Raw genomic sequence first — 14,463 nt, forward strand, 5'->3', positions numbered from 1 at the left:
CTTGTAATTATACCGCTCATAAAATATCGAGAATAATCGGCTCGCGTAGCCTCCTTTTTTCCATACGTGCCGCGAATAGCAAACTCTTTTTTTCGATAATTCATCGGCAAGTGTTGGAAAACTTGTTTGACGTACGGCTCAACAAAAATTATCCGGTTTCCGGATTCATGATCAAAGTTTCATCATAAATCTTGGGCATTCTTCTTTCCTTCGGAAGGGAAATCTAGGCCAATGTCTGTTTTTATCCTTTTTATCTCTATCGATCACTACGAATTATTCATGTTCACGATCATGGGGGGAAATGATAAAACGAAGTAAATTCAACGCCGGTCATTATCCGAAATGCCTTTACATGCTTTCACGTCTATGAATATATGCATTTTCGTACATTGTGTATACGTCACATTATACATCGTGGTTTGAACTTCAAGGATATTAACTCTGTAGTCCTTACTCCGGTTAATAGGCGACCCCTTGTATTGGAGCACAATTCCACTTCGAAGTTCTTGAAGGTTTCTAATGGAAGGTACTTAAAAAATAAATCTTATTTCAGTCGCGAAATACTCGTTCCAAGGCTCTTGTACGCAGTTTAGTTTCGGTAGGAAAAAAATGTTTTTCACACAGACTTTGAGTATACACGCAGCAAACAAACACAAAAAATTATTTTTTATTTCACACACACTGTAAATCCAAGTGTGTTATTGCCAACACACGTAAAGTGTGTTCTGTACTTAATGCCGTAAGCAAATTGTAGATTTCTTGTGGTCACTTTTTACACGTTTTATGGTGTGTTAAAAATCTATAGTTTCCTTATGGCGCTAAGTACAGAACACACTTAATGTGTGTTAGCAATAACACACTTGGATTTAGAGTGTAAAAATTATATGAATCATATTTTTGCGTATTTCTTTGCTAATTCGATCGTTCCAAATTCCATAATTGATCTTTCAGACGATCTATTCTTGTGTGTATTTGTGTGCGTGTGGGCTCAAAAAAAATATAACCAGGTTGGCCGAATGAGGAAAACAAAAGGAAAAAGCGAATGAGAATGATGAAGAGAGAGAGAGAGAGAAAGAGAAATTAGTAGTGGTCTCGCCAAAACGAAACGAATATTGGATCCGTCGTGGATCGATCACGAGGCCCTAAAATAGGTTACGAAAAGCCGTGGAAGACCGAATTGGATGAGAGCACGGATATCGGCTCAATATATACACGTATACGGATTAGGTTAGTCTAGAGTACACTTTCGAATAAAACAATGAAGCTTCCGATGATTGCACAAAGCTGTGAGCGATTGAGGATAAAAAATAAATCCTCAAAGTCAATTTGCAGGCGAAAAAGAACTGTTCCAATTAAACCGGTTATTCTTCCTATATTTGCATAGTGAACGTATGCGTTAATCCCCGTTTTATAATTTATAAAATATTATAACTCACTGTCCGAGGAATAATTTTTTCAAAATTCCTTTATGGATGATCCAGAAAATTCGAACGGACTGGAAATATTGAAAAAAGCTTTCACTCTCATTTTCGAGGTGAGCTCCATCGATTTCAAATGAACCACGAAAAAAGTGCGATGATTGGAGAAATCGAATAGCAAAATCAACATCCAGGCTACACTTTCTGTTCAAATTTTGGCGAAAAATAATCATCATTCATGCCCCCCTTTTTTCAGTCGTTTTATGCAAGGTTTCAGAAAATTCTCGTTCATCAATCAATTCCATATCAGGAAAATAAATTGGTGCATGCGCTTTCTTAGAGCAACGTGACATTCAAAAGAAATGTTTATAAACGAGGGTAGACAAATTGGCGTGAAATGCTTCATATATATTCGTAATTATACGCATTCGAATGTATATACCTGTGGCAGGTAAAACAGCAGGGGTCGTGCTTACGAGCACATAACAGCGCAGCGCTAGGCTCGTAGCATGCACGAATCGTGTCACGAGGCCAAGGCTGATACAGCGCTGCTGTTACTACTGTGTCTCCCTGCCACACACATTAGTTGTATTAACGAGCCAGAAAAAAAATCATGTCAATATTTGACCGGTGCGGGTAAAAGTTCGTCGCAGGGTTCGATGATTAATCCCCATTCTATTTGGTACATCTATCAATTAGAACTCATCTCAACCACGTCGAAGATCACGTCATGGCAAATTGGAAAAAATGTTGTCACACACGCTCTCGTGATCGATAGCTAAGAATGACAGGGACAGAATGAAGGGTGATTTCCAAACGGAGTCGGGACATTTCGTAGCGGATTTCAACGGTCGGTTCTACGACTCTTCCCTTATAAATTACTCCGTCAATCAAGCATAAGCCGAAATGACAATCTTCGTCAAAATAAACAAATTTTCGAAATTTCTATGCACCGTTCGAGCAACGATTCCTGTAACTTTTTGTTCCAATATGAATCAATGGAATTGATTTTTTTCTTCTCCACGTGAGGCAAACATCCATCAAGATTTTTTTCCAGCATAAAAATTAATTGGAACAATAAATTTGGACGCACCCTGTACATCGGAGTGCGAGCAAAAGAAAACAGCGCGATAGTCCTCTAGCACGGATATACCTGTAACGTAGCAATGCTTGTGAGAACTACGCCGCTGTCTTTGTCCCTCTCACTCGCTCGTTCCCTCCCTCAGGCATGTTCTCTTTGACGCGGATTATAAATAACACCCCAGGCACACGAGAGCTCCACAATGCCAACGACGCGCTCAGGCTGCACAGTTTTGTTGCTTTCGATGCTTTAGCTCTTTCAAGCTCACGATATCGCCTGTGCAGGTGAGCTCTGTCGTCGTCTCACACGTAAATACCAATGCGGGAATGTATGTACCACGAATATGTCACCTCGTAGGACGACAGTTATAATTTGTTGGTACGCAATGTGATATTGAAAGGTAATTTTTTGTGCTACGATCAATACGATATCCTCGATTCTATAGAAATCGCTTTGAGTTCGACAAACAAGAATTCCCCCCGAGAAAAGATGTTTTTCTTCTTCATTTACGAGCGGAACGAATGTCGCTTTTACTGGCCAATGGATCATTATTTTCGTCGAAAGCTATCAGCTGTCTTCGGTAGAAAAGCACTAACATTTTTCCTACAGAACGACGGAGATATGATTCAGTTATTTACAGTGAGGAATTCGAATATTGTGCTTTTTTCTGCTTTCAAATCAATAAAAAATAATTTATTGCAACGCATAATTACTTTGTACACAAAAAAATATTGGGAAAGAGTATTTGTCGCTCTTAAAAGTGATAAAACATTGAGTCCAACTCATTCGAGTAGAAGTTCCCGAACATTTATTGTCCAAGTTATGAAAATATAGTTTGACGTTTCCGATTTACAAAGTCTGTCAATCTTCTACAGCTCGTATACTGCCAGATATTCGGTATCGAAATTTTCCATTTTTTTTTATCGTTTGAAGTGGAATTCGGCGTGTACTCGTTCGACCGGTTAGACCTCTCGTAAATTCACCAAAACTCGGAAATTATTGAGGATATGATTTTTCGAATTTGAGCACTAAAAAGGGTTGATACCTATAGAAAAATTCTTTTGTGGTTTTCAAGAATTCGATTTGATCTTCCCACTACTGCGTCGATCGTCGTTGCTCTTCTACCCTTTCTCACTTTATTGTATTCCCGAAGAAAATGCTTCGCTGTATATTGCTCTTACATCAGAGAGACAGGAAAGCTTTATCTCTTTGTAAGATTGCATGGATTTTACGAGGCGACATCCTGGCGAGCGCCATTTTGCTCGCTCGCTCGGATAATCCGGAAGTAATCCAAGACGAGCCGAACAATCCAAGACGACCGCCACTCTACGTCCGACTTTGACCGATCCCTTATGCCAGAAAAAACGGCAACGACGATAAATCCTACGAGGAAAAAGCGTGTCAAGTTTCCTGATCTCTAGACCCTTCCACAAACAATTTTAACCCATTTTATCCCTTTTTCTTCATTTTTTGTCTTCGTTCGTGATATTCACGTAAATTGGCGAGCGATTATGAGATTATGGCATGGTAATAGAGCTCTGACGAATGCTTTTGACATTCGATTATTATTCTGAAGGGATTATCGAGTTACGGTGTAAATGAAACCAAATTTTCATTTGCCGTTTTAAAATACACAAAAAAATTTTTTTATATCTATTTTACTCATTGTCAGTTTTAGTACAGAAAAATCTCTAGAATGGATGAACTGAGAAAAAAATGGTTCTAGATTCAATAGATAAATGTAGCGCATATCATACGATTTTTGATTTGATAAAAAATAACGAATTGGCGGCAATTTTTCCAAAAACTACGAAAAAGCACGTTTTTTTCGTCGTTTTTTGCAAAAAAAAAAAATAGTTTCATTAAAAATTTCAAAATTCGTATTATATGTGCTAAAGCTACAGTCATAAAGAAAGAAGTGGCAAAATTTTGGTAAGGATCGGTTGAATAGTTTCGGAGATTTTATCAACGAGCCGTCCAAAAACGTAATTTTGTTGAGAAAAACGCGTTTAAACAAAGGCAGGTTCGACAGCAAAGTAACAGTCGCTCAAAAGTATACACTCGGACTGCTCAGATCTCAATAAAATTTTAGTATGATACTTTTAAATACGTATACTTTCGAAAATGCAATAACAAGAAATCGATTTTTTGAAAATTCTAATTAGGGTAGACCCCTTAAAGTAAGTGAACAATGAGTGGTGATTATTTCAGCAGATTCAATCAAAAAAATCTTATCCATTAAGGTTTCCGGATCGATATCTCAAAACTGCGTGAATCGAGCGAATAAAGACGGAGCTTTTTGTCTTTGTGTTTCAGAATCGTCGGCGAGATTGCAGTGCTGCTCTGTGCAATGTAAAAAAAATCATTCGAAGAGCTCTGAAGGAGTGACGGATTATCGAGTGTGTCAATCAGTAAATCGAAAAGAAACTCTTTGAGAGAGCATCGACTTGGACAGAAAAATTGACGCGAAAAAAAGGAACAGATATGAGAAGGTGCAAGAGTTGAAGGAGCGTGGTATAACGAACAGCAGCAACCTGCCTCGTCCGTTGGAACCAGCCACACTTATCACGCTAAGGTAAGAACGATACGACGACGCTCGACGACGTATTCGTAGAGATCGAACGACGTTCGAGCGTAACTTTTCATGAAAATTTGTTTAATCCTATTTCTGTCGCTGCATGATTCCGAGTACACAGGACGATTGAATTTTTCCTTCCTATTCATCTGGAAATGGAAGCCAAGGGTTGGAAAAAACTCACGTGAACAAAACCACTCCGCAGTCTGATCCGCGAACCCATTCTTTCCAATTCGACGAGTGTCATTTTCAGTTTTTTCTCTCACTCGCCAGTCGTCACAAGTTTCTCCGATAGTAATCACATGAAAATAAAAAAATATTCCACGTATTACGTACGCGTCGATTGTAACCTCGATATCGATATTGATGCCAGGATGCCAAATGCATATAAAATTGCTTCGCTACTCCATATGTGCGAGAATACACACGTTATTTCGTAATGCACCACGTTCCTCCGAAAAAGCAAGTTCCACAAACAGTTATATAGGGATCGAACGTTCGCATTCTTCCTCATCTAGATTCCATATCCAACCTCTGTTTCTCATCTTCGTTTGTACCTACCATCGTTTTTTTTCTTCTTTATCTCGTTTCTCGAGCTTGCTTGGTATTAGTATTTCACGTGGGGCTTTACAAGCTGAAGAATATACGGAGGTTGGCAGAGCTGTGTGTTTTGAATTTCAAATCGTACACTTTGGAGGTGAAATCAAGTTTCGGCGCGAGGAAAACCACCCCCGGGAAAGCCGAAGAGAAAGATATCAGTGGAAAACGAGGAGGACGCGGCGGGCTGCGGGGGGAGAGGCGATACTCAAGGAGAATAATAGAGTAGAGTTGCATGGTCGAGAAATTCGTCGAAGCATAGTTCATTTGAGAATGTGAGGAAATTCTCAGAATATATTCCAATATATACATATGAGTGATGTTTGGAATCCGAGAAATTTTCGAAATTTCGACAGCATCTGAAATTCTACTGTTCCAAATAATCACACGAAAAATCATACCGAAATTAAGTCATAGTTCTGTGACGAGGCATGAAAATATTGAAGCTACGCATCGTTGTGGCACGAATCAATGATTTGGTATCGTCGTAGGTGAGTATTGTTCGAAAAAATAAAATTTCTTAAAATTTTTTTTTAAATTCGTAGCAATTTTGAAAGCCCGAAAAGAGGCACATTGTACGAGAAAAAGAGTTTTAGAACAAACTGCACTTAGAACACTTATGACGCTCAAGTTTGCAACGATGGAGTCCAACGAAACGATCTAAAAAAACTCTCCAATAAATCCAGTAATTCTCCAATTCTGTTATCTGCCTAATTTGCGATTCCAAGTTTTTCAGTCTACACCAATGATTCGTGAAATAAAAAATGACTGAATTACAAATGTTATTTTCGTTAATTTTGTTGGATTCCAACGTTACAAGCTTCAACGTCGTTCAATTGTCATTGAACCTCCAATTTTTTTTCTCACTGTATAGAATCGTATTTATCCAACGACGAAGAACGTAGAGGGAAATTCATCACGATGATATTACCCCGAGTACATTATTCTAGTTTATCATATTCGTAGTTTTGCTTATTATTGTTTCGTTATTATTCAAATGATCTAAAAATAATGATAAAAAATGAATTAGGATGAGGGATTGGTCTAGTTTTTTTCAACACGGAATGTCAGGACGTTGTACGTTTCGAGAGACTCTTGGTCTGAGATCGCGTTATATTTAGTCATTTCGTACTATAATAAAATATCGTCGTCAGGTAACCCTCTTTTTTCGTGACCTCAACCATTTTTATTTTCTACGCTCGCGGGCGCGCGCGCCCGCGCGTGTATTAGCGTTGCGATGCTTTGCACGAAAAGCCTTTCTTTATCGATTACTTTACACCCAACTTAACCAGAGCTGAGCCTCCATAGTCGCCTTGGGAATCGCCGGTGCGTGTAGTTTTCATCTAATCGCGTATTATAACAATAACGCGGTGTGCGAGATTGTCCACACTTTAATACGCGAAAGCTCCATGTACGACAGGCAAGGATGAAGATATCTCGGAACGTGCCTCGAGCTTTTACCTATTCAAGAACCTCTTGTCACCTCCGCCAGAAATATCACGACACCGTGACCATATTTCAAGATCAATTATTCAGATTTAATTATCCGCACAAACATCTATTTCATTATAACGACAAATCGATCGGCTCTTCAATTCATTACGCCACAGCTCGTTCAATCTGAACAAAAGATCGTTTCCACTTTTTCATTTTATTTTTTCATCTTTCACTGACGAGACATTTCTGTTTATCCATTTTTATTGCAAAAAACAGGTAGATGGAAAAAAGTGAATTCGTTCACGACCAAGAACGATTTAGCCAAATTCCAGGTTCGAATTGACCGTCACAAATATTCGAAAGTTCGATGATCACAATTTTTATTTTATTATACTACGACGCTAAAGTTTGCAGCGTTGGAGTCCAATGAAATGAACGAAAAAAAAAAACCATTTGTAATTTACCAATTTATTATTTCACGAAGTGTCGGAAATTTGAGAATTGCTGAAATTATTAGAGGGTTTTTTAATATCATTTCGTTGGATTCCAACGTTGCAAACTTCAGCGACATTATATTATTTACAGATGTTTCTCGGTGGATTTCTCGAGGCTATCCAATGTTCCGACTAAAATGGTGATGAGGAATTCTCAATATTCTCAAATCTTGGGAAGGTGGCGAATAAGCTTTCTGCATATTGCCGGAGATTTCGGAGCTAAAAAAATGACCTGTAACAAAGGAAAATTTATCGCGATCGACGGTTTCCGATCCTACATGAAACTCAGCTTTAAGACCACCGCTGATTTAACCCCACCGACAAATCCATCTTTAACCAACTTTCCCATAGACATTTGAGGATCATCTCGCTATCTCTACCGTCACTAATATATACGTCCTCCTCCCTCGGGCTCAACTTGATCCCTTCTGTTGACGCTTTCTCGCCTTAGCGACGAAGATCAGCAGCTCCCGAGATCCTGGCTCAAATTCGTGATCTTGCGGAGCTTCGCGAAGTGACATGTTAGTTTTGGAGCTCGAGTAGAATATCTTACCGGACAATGGCTAGGCCACTAGCACAGGATGCTGAAAAATGGAGAATGGAATGATAAATGTGGTATCGACATCACTGTCCGGTACTTTTTCCTATTGGAATTGCTTTATTTCCTCAAACTGATGATTTCTAGCTGTCAAATAAATCAGTTAGAAACTCATTGTGAAAGAATCGTGAACGATACGCCCCAAAAAGGGTATTTCGCAGTGATACGAAGTTATTGCAGGAGGGCCGAATTCGAAGTTCGATCCATCGACATCGTTTTTCATCAGTTTTTTCTCCATCAAGAAAATTTTTTACTTTAATCGTTCCGTCATATTTGTAAATGTTGTTATATACGCTCATAACTAGGTCACGGTGCACGTTTCTTCTTCTCCGGAAGTGAGGTCATAAATCCAGCGTTCCCTCGACCCTTTCGCTCGTTCACTGGCTCTCACCGCTTTCGCGGTTCGAAAGAGATGGTGGAAAATTTTTCAACGAACGATAGAATTCCCTTTTTCTTCGTGTCTTTCATTTTCGCCTCCGTCTTTTTCCATCCGCGGAGCCTCTCCATCGTCTGTTCTCCCTCAACGAAATGTCGAGAGGGCAGGACAGGCGGAGAGGGAAGCGAGAAAAAAGCGATAAATGTATGAGGAAGGGAGCACAACGGGCGAATGAAAAAGTCAAATAGTACCGAGCATGCAGAGTTGAAATTCCGAGTGATTTCAACGCCCAGTATTCAGGCCGTACTTTTATTTATAAAGTTTAGACGAGAAATTACGAGAAATTGAAAAAAAAAAAAAAAAAAAACAAGGCAAGCAATGTGTAAAAAATTGAATGAAAGTGCTTCTTCTCCGCCTCTCGTATAAATTAGGAATCTTGATTCATCGTTCTGAAACCAAGTAGCGAATCTCCGGTAAGAGCTTTCAACGCGTTGACGTGTATTCGCGGTGTTGATTGAAAAAATAAAAATGTCACTCAATAGAAATGATGGTTTTTCCACTGTGTCTCGTTTATCGTAGACATTAACTTTGTATTCGTAACGTCGCACATTTTCTTCACGACAATTTCTCACCGATTTCAAATATTCTGAATGTTTTCAACGCCACAAAGAAAGTTTCATATTTTTCACAAGAATTCAGTATTTTTTTTCATGAGAATATACAAGTCGTAATGATCTTCCTGGAAAGAGTTTGTCAGTAATAGCATCACGTAGTTAGTCATCGATTTTTAGCCATTCCGCGTCGTTACTTTTCGTTGTCTCAAGTGCGGAAATCCGTTCGGCTGAGATTCCCACGACGTTTGAATATCTATGTCCTCTGACCTTTCTATTATTTATATTTTCTAACACTACCGATCGGTGTCTCAATCGTCAACGGTGAGTGCAGTTTTTTCTCGAGTAGCTTTACTCGTACGACGCTGAAGTTTGCATCGTCCAACGAAATGAACGAAAGTAAAGATTTTCAATTCGCCAACTATTGATTTCACGAATCATTGGCGTAGGTTGAAAAACTACGAATTGTGCTAATTCGGCAGGGAACAAAATCGGAGATACTGGAATTATTCGAGTTTCTTACATCATTTCGTTGGACTTTAGTGAAAATGTTGCTTTGAAACGCCATTATAGTCACTACCACGATTCGACCAGAGGCTTCGACTCGGAAATAAATCAAAATTTTCCATCCAAATTTGTCGATAAAACTTGTTAGGATCGATTTTTTTTTTTGCATTCTCCACAAAATGCAAGAGATTATTTCAAAAAGTTTATGTTCCCAGAAAAAATCTCATGACAAGACGATCGTGTGAAGATCTTCCGCGCACGGCTTCCTCCAAAGTGACCGTTTCGGTTTCCAAATATCGTGGGATCGTCTATTGTAAAACAGTATACGAAGGAAAGGGCATTCAGAACTGTGAGCACCTGTCAAGTGAAAATAACGTTCTTTCCCCTGCTCGCAATATGTCATCGATTGTTGGAAATTCTTTATATGAATCGTATGTAAAGCGTGACGCTATCGGGGATGAAAATATTCGTGAAAAATCGATTTCCTCGACCTTCTCAGGTGTATGGAAGCCCTTAAATGTAATAGGGCACTTATAGCGGTGTAAAGTTATTCTAGATAAAGTAACAATAGTAACAGCCAACGCGCCAGTGGAAAATTCCCTACATTCATGGATATTGTGCTACATAGATTGTTGTACATTCTTTACGTTGGCCTCTTTTTTCTTCCGTTCACTCTCGCGCTCGTTCTAGTCATTATTTTCAGTAGTGCATCCCTGTACGTAGTCAGACGTCGCGAGCATACTCGGCGCATTAAAATTATTCTCAATACTCTACGACCGGTAGATTAAAAATTCCTTTCCCAGCTCGCTGTTGATTCGTTCACCGAAAGAAAAACATTTCCCTGCGTTAGGAAACTAATGAACAGAGAATATTAATGAGTGCAAGAAAAACAGATGTAAATATGGTGCGAGGACCATCGAAATGTGTACATTCCGACGGTATTTCAGTCTCGCAATATCTCATGTTACAATAAATTTTATAAAAAATTCTCTACCGAATGTTAATCAATGTGGGAAAATCCACGTGAGGATGTTTCTTTAGTGAAATAAAAAAAATTATATGGAGTTGCCTGGGTCATTAGTTTTTTTGTTTCCAAACCTTTTTTCGCAAAGTCCAAATAATTTGGCGAGCAAAAGTTGATCAAATTTAGGACACCGTGCCCTCTGGGGCTTACCTCTTTCTCTTACGTCATCGTTAATGTTGTCGCGCGCATTGTCCTCCTTTCGAGCTAAAACCGAGAATGGAAGTTTGAAAAACACGTGAGAAAAAAGAGATGGGGAAGCAAAAATGAATGGGGAGCCTGATAGTGGCATGCGCGCATGCATGTAACAAAGTAGAGTTTTCCAGAGTAGAGAAGATAAAGGTCGTTATAACTATACGAACGGCACCCTGCGGAGAGCTTCCCGCATCCGCTGCTGTGGACCGATCCTGCTGTCCCACCCCCCGTCTCCCCTTTTACCACAGGGTGAGAGCAATCGTTCGTCGTCGCTTCATCTCATTTCCGTACTTCCGGTTGTGTGCGAATTCAAAGCCCAAACGTATTCGTACACGAGCGTGCGTGGCTATTCGGGCTGCACTTTGCTCTCGCTTTTTTTTCATCTGCTTTTTTGTTCAACCCTCCGGCAAGTAATGCACCCTTGTAAAACTGCGCTCATGCTCTCTGTACGTGTATGTGTGATATCCGAGTGAGTTGGACACGCGGGAGGTGACCTCGGACAGGTTGAACATGCTGTTGGAAAAATTTCATTACCCCAAGCCCACTGGCACGTCTGCAGACTTCGCTGAGTTCCTCGTCTCAATTCCCCATCTCTCTTACTCTCTCCCCGCCGTGGAACCGCCGATTTTTTGCGCTCTGTCTCCTCGCGTATACGCGTTTATTTGCGGGCACGTGTGCACCCGATTGGTATTATTCACACGTGCGTACTTCTAACTTTTTGTGAAAAAAAGCTCCCAACGTCCTCCTCACTCCGCAGGCTCAGCCGAGACGTTCCGCCACTTGGGTTATCAGGACTCGTTTAATTCTTAACTGTCAGTGAATAGGGACGATTTTTTCTACGTTCTACCCCTCCAACGTTCAATGCAATTATAAAAGTGTGAGCGGAACACCGGTCGACTGATTTCCTTGGTACCCAAAATCATTCGAAGGCACCGTACTTTTGTTTGGACTAAACATCGAAAGCCCAATTTTTGCCAATAAGCTCTCTGGCATTATTTGAGTTTGGCACATTGGAGACTCCACTGTTGGGAATTCAAAATCTTTGGAATCTTAGAACTTGACGATGAAGTACCAAATAAGCAGCTGAATGAATCGTGAGAACGGCTATTCAGATATTTGGGAAAAGCTGCAGGCTTGCAGCTCCAGAAAATTCAATTTTATTAAAGTTTTTCGTTGATGATTGTACGAAATTTCGTGGAAAGTAATTTCAAAACTTCCAACATCGCGTTACATATATCCATACATATAATATCGTGAGGAGAGATTTTCCATTATTCATATTTCGATTTACAAGAGTCGAGGGGTGAAAGCTTTCTGAAATTACATTTTCAGCAAGCGTGGGAATTTCTAAAAAAAAAGCCGTAAGCATCGAGATCTTTTTGCACCTCACCGCGAAAATTACTCGGCAAAGGAAAATTCACGAGGTGCATTTTCCCTGTATGCTGGGTGGAACGAATCCTGATAAAATATCGCCCCTTCTAAACGCCATAAAGTTCCAAATTATAAAATATTCCGAAAAAATATCGTCTGGCTTCAGAAAAAAAACGTATAAAAAAACATATATAACAAGAATAAATAGTTGCGTCAGAAATACGTTCGTTCATTTTGACATGAATATACATATAAAGCGTATTCAAAGGATTCTGTGAATACCCAAGAACTTCGAATGTATATATAAGTACTGCAAATTTGTGTGTTGGTATATATATCTCGAGGTGTCTGAAATAAAGTGGAAGATAAAAGTTAATATTCAGAAGAGAGAGAGAGAGAGAGAGAGAGAGAGAGAAAGGATAAAAAGAGAGGGCGACCGAGAGGTAAGAGAATGAAAAGTATACGAGAAGAGCTCGCCGTGGTATGGGGGATGGGCTAAGCCACGTGACTGACTAGTATATAGCGTACCATGCCGCAACGCCCAGTATTGATCGAACAGAACATCAGCTGTACCGTTGGTAGCATTGCCTGACTACCACTCGTCTTTACCACTGGGCACGTCGCTCTCGGCTACATTTCCATTGACTATCGCTATGTTGTGTCCTACTGTCATTAATAGTGCTTACTTATCACTGCTGACACTGTACCAATTCAGCTATGGATGCCGACCACTGTGCATGCAACTTTTTCGCTTCCTCTCTTTCTGGCTTTCATCACTTTTTCACTTGTCTGATTCTTTCTGGCTATTCGTATCCGAATTTCTTTCTCTCTTCGTCTCCATCTCTTTCCCCCTTATTCTGTGCCTTCTTCGGTCATTCACAACTTGTATACAAACCTCACCGAAGCTCTATCATTCCATTCGCTGAAAATAATCACGCTCTGATTACGGGATGCTGGGGGAAAAAAGGGAGAGAAATCCTGAGAAGTGAAACTCCGGTTGGGGCTTCGAGCCTCTCGCAAGGGCGTGCTATTATCACTGTTACCTTTCCGACTGGCATTCGTTCCATATCGGAAATATCTTGCGTTCCCTCATTTGTAATCAGTAATAATTGAGTGACAGTGAACTTTCAGGCGGTCGTTTAATTCCGTGTTCCGAGTTCTGTTTGTCTTGCACAATCGAAGTAATTGATTGGCCATGCTAGAGCATCGATTGATTGTGATTATGAGGATTTTGAGGGCTACGGTACTCTTCAAAGAGGAAGGAAATTTTCATACAGTACAATGAAAAATAGGAGCGCGTGATTCAATCCCCTCCTTCGCGGTGCTCCACACTTTAATCCCGAAGATTTGAGATTGAGCGAGGGCGAAAATGCGTCATACTTTATCAGCTGAGCCGACCATGGGGGTGGAATAATCCCCCTCTTCATATAAAACATTCAACACTCATAACGAAATATTGAGCTCGTAAAAGGCCTTCGCACCCTTCTGCAACTCTGAACTAATAAAGTACGCGTTTATTTTTGAGGGACAAGGGATATTTACGTTGCTTATTGGAATGAAAGATTCACGCAACGAAGAGAGCAGTGGTGGTAATTTCGAAAGTAAAAGGCCCTCGGTTTCCATCGCACTACGACGCTGAAGTTTCCAACGTTGGAGTCCAACGAAATGAACGAAAAAAACGTTTGTAATTCACCAATTCTTTATTTCACGAATCGTTGGTGCAGTTTGAAAAACTACGAATCGGAAATTTGGCAGGGAACAAAATAGGAGAATCACTGGAATTATTGGAGAGTTTTTTTCGATCATTTCGTTGGACTCCAACGTTGGAAACTTCAGCGTCATTCGCACTTTCGTCTGAAATAAAAAAAAAAATCATTCCGCCAGGAGGATGATCGAAGGATGAACGACGGGAGCACGAAAATTGGAAAACCCTCGTTTTTATCTTAAAAAATGAACTTACGATAAAAATAACAGAGTCAATAAAAAAATGAAAGAATACTTTTGTATCCAGTCAAGTATTGTGAATGCAGTTTCGTAGTTAGTCATCAGACACCTTTTATACACGGGCCACATCGTCATGACCGAGCCTCGACTGTCAGGACGGACTTGGTGAGCGAGAAAGAAAGAGAGAGCGAAGAGGGGACGGGGAGGGAGAAAGAGCAAGTGGTTTAAGCCCTCCGGC

At 40.0% G+C, this 14,463-nt stretch overlaps 1 protein-coding gene across 33 annotated transcripts in view; it reads left to right on the plus strand.

The window, feature by feature from the left end:
• pHCl-1 (pH-sensitive chloride channel 1) overlaps positions 1 to 14,463 on the plus strand; it is a 116,088-nt gene that overhangs the window by 52,381 nt on the left and 49,244 nt on the right. For all 33 annotated transcript variants that reach the window (XM_043429163.1, XM_043429144.1, XM_043429136.1 and 30 more), the window contains one exon: positions 4,816 to 5,074. The gene's annotated coding sequence lies outside the window, so the exon portion shown is untranslated. The remainder of the gene's footprint in view (positions 1 to 4,815; positions 5,075 to 14,463) is intronic.

Source organism: Venturia canescens, chromosome 1 (genome assembly GCF_019457755.1).
Source record: "Venturia canescens isolate UGA chromosome 1, ASM1945775v1, whole genome shotgun sequence".
NCBI lineage: Eukaryota > Metazoa > Arthropoda > Insecta > Hymenoptera > Ichneumonidae > Venturia > Venturia canescens.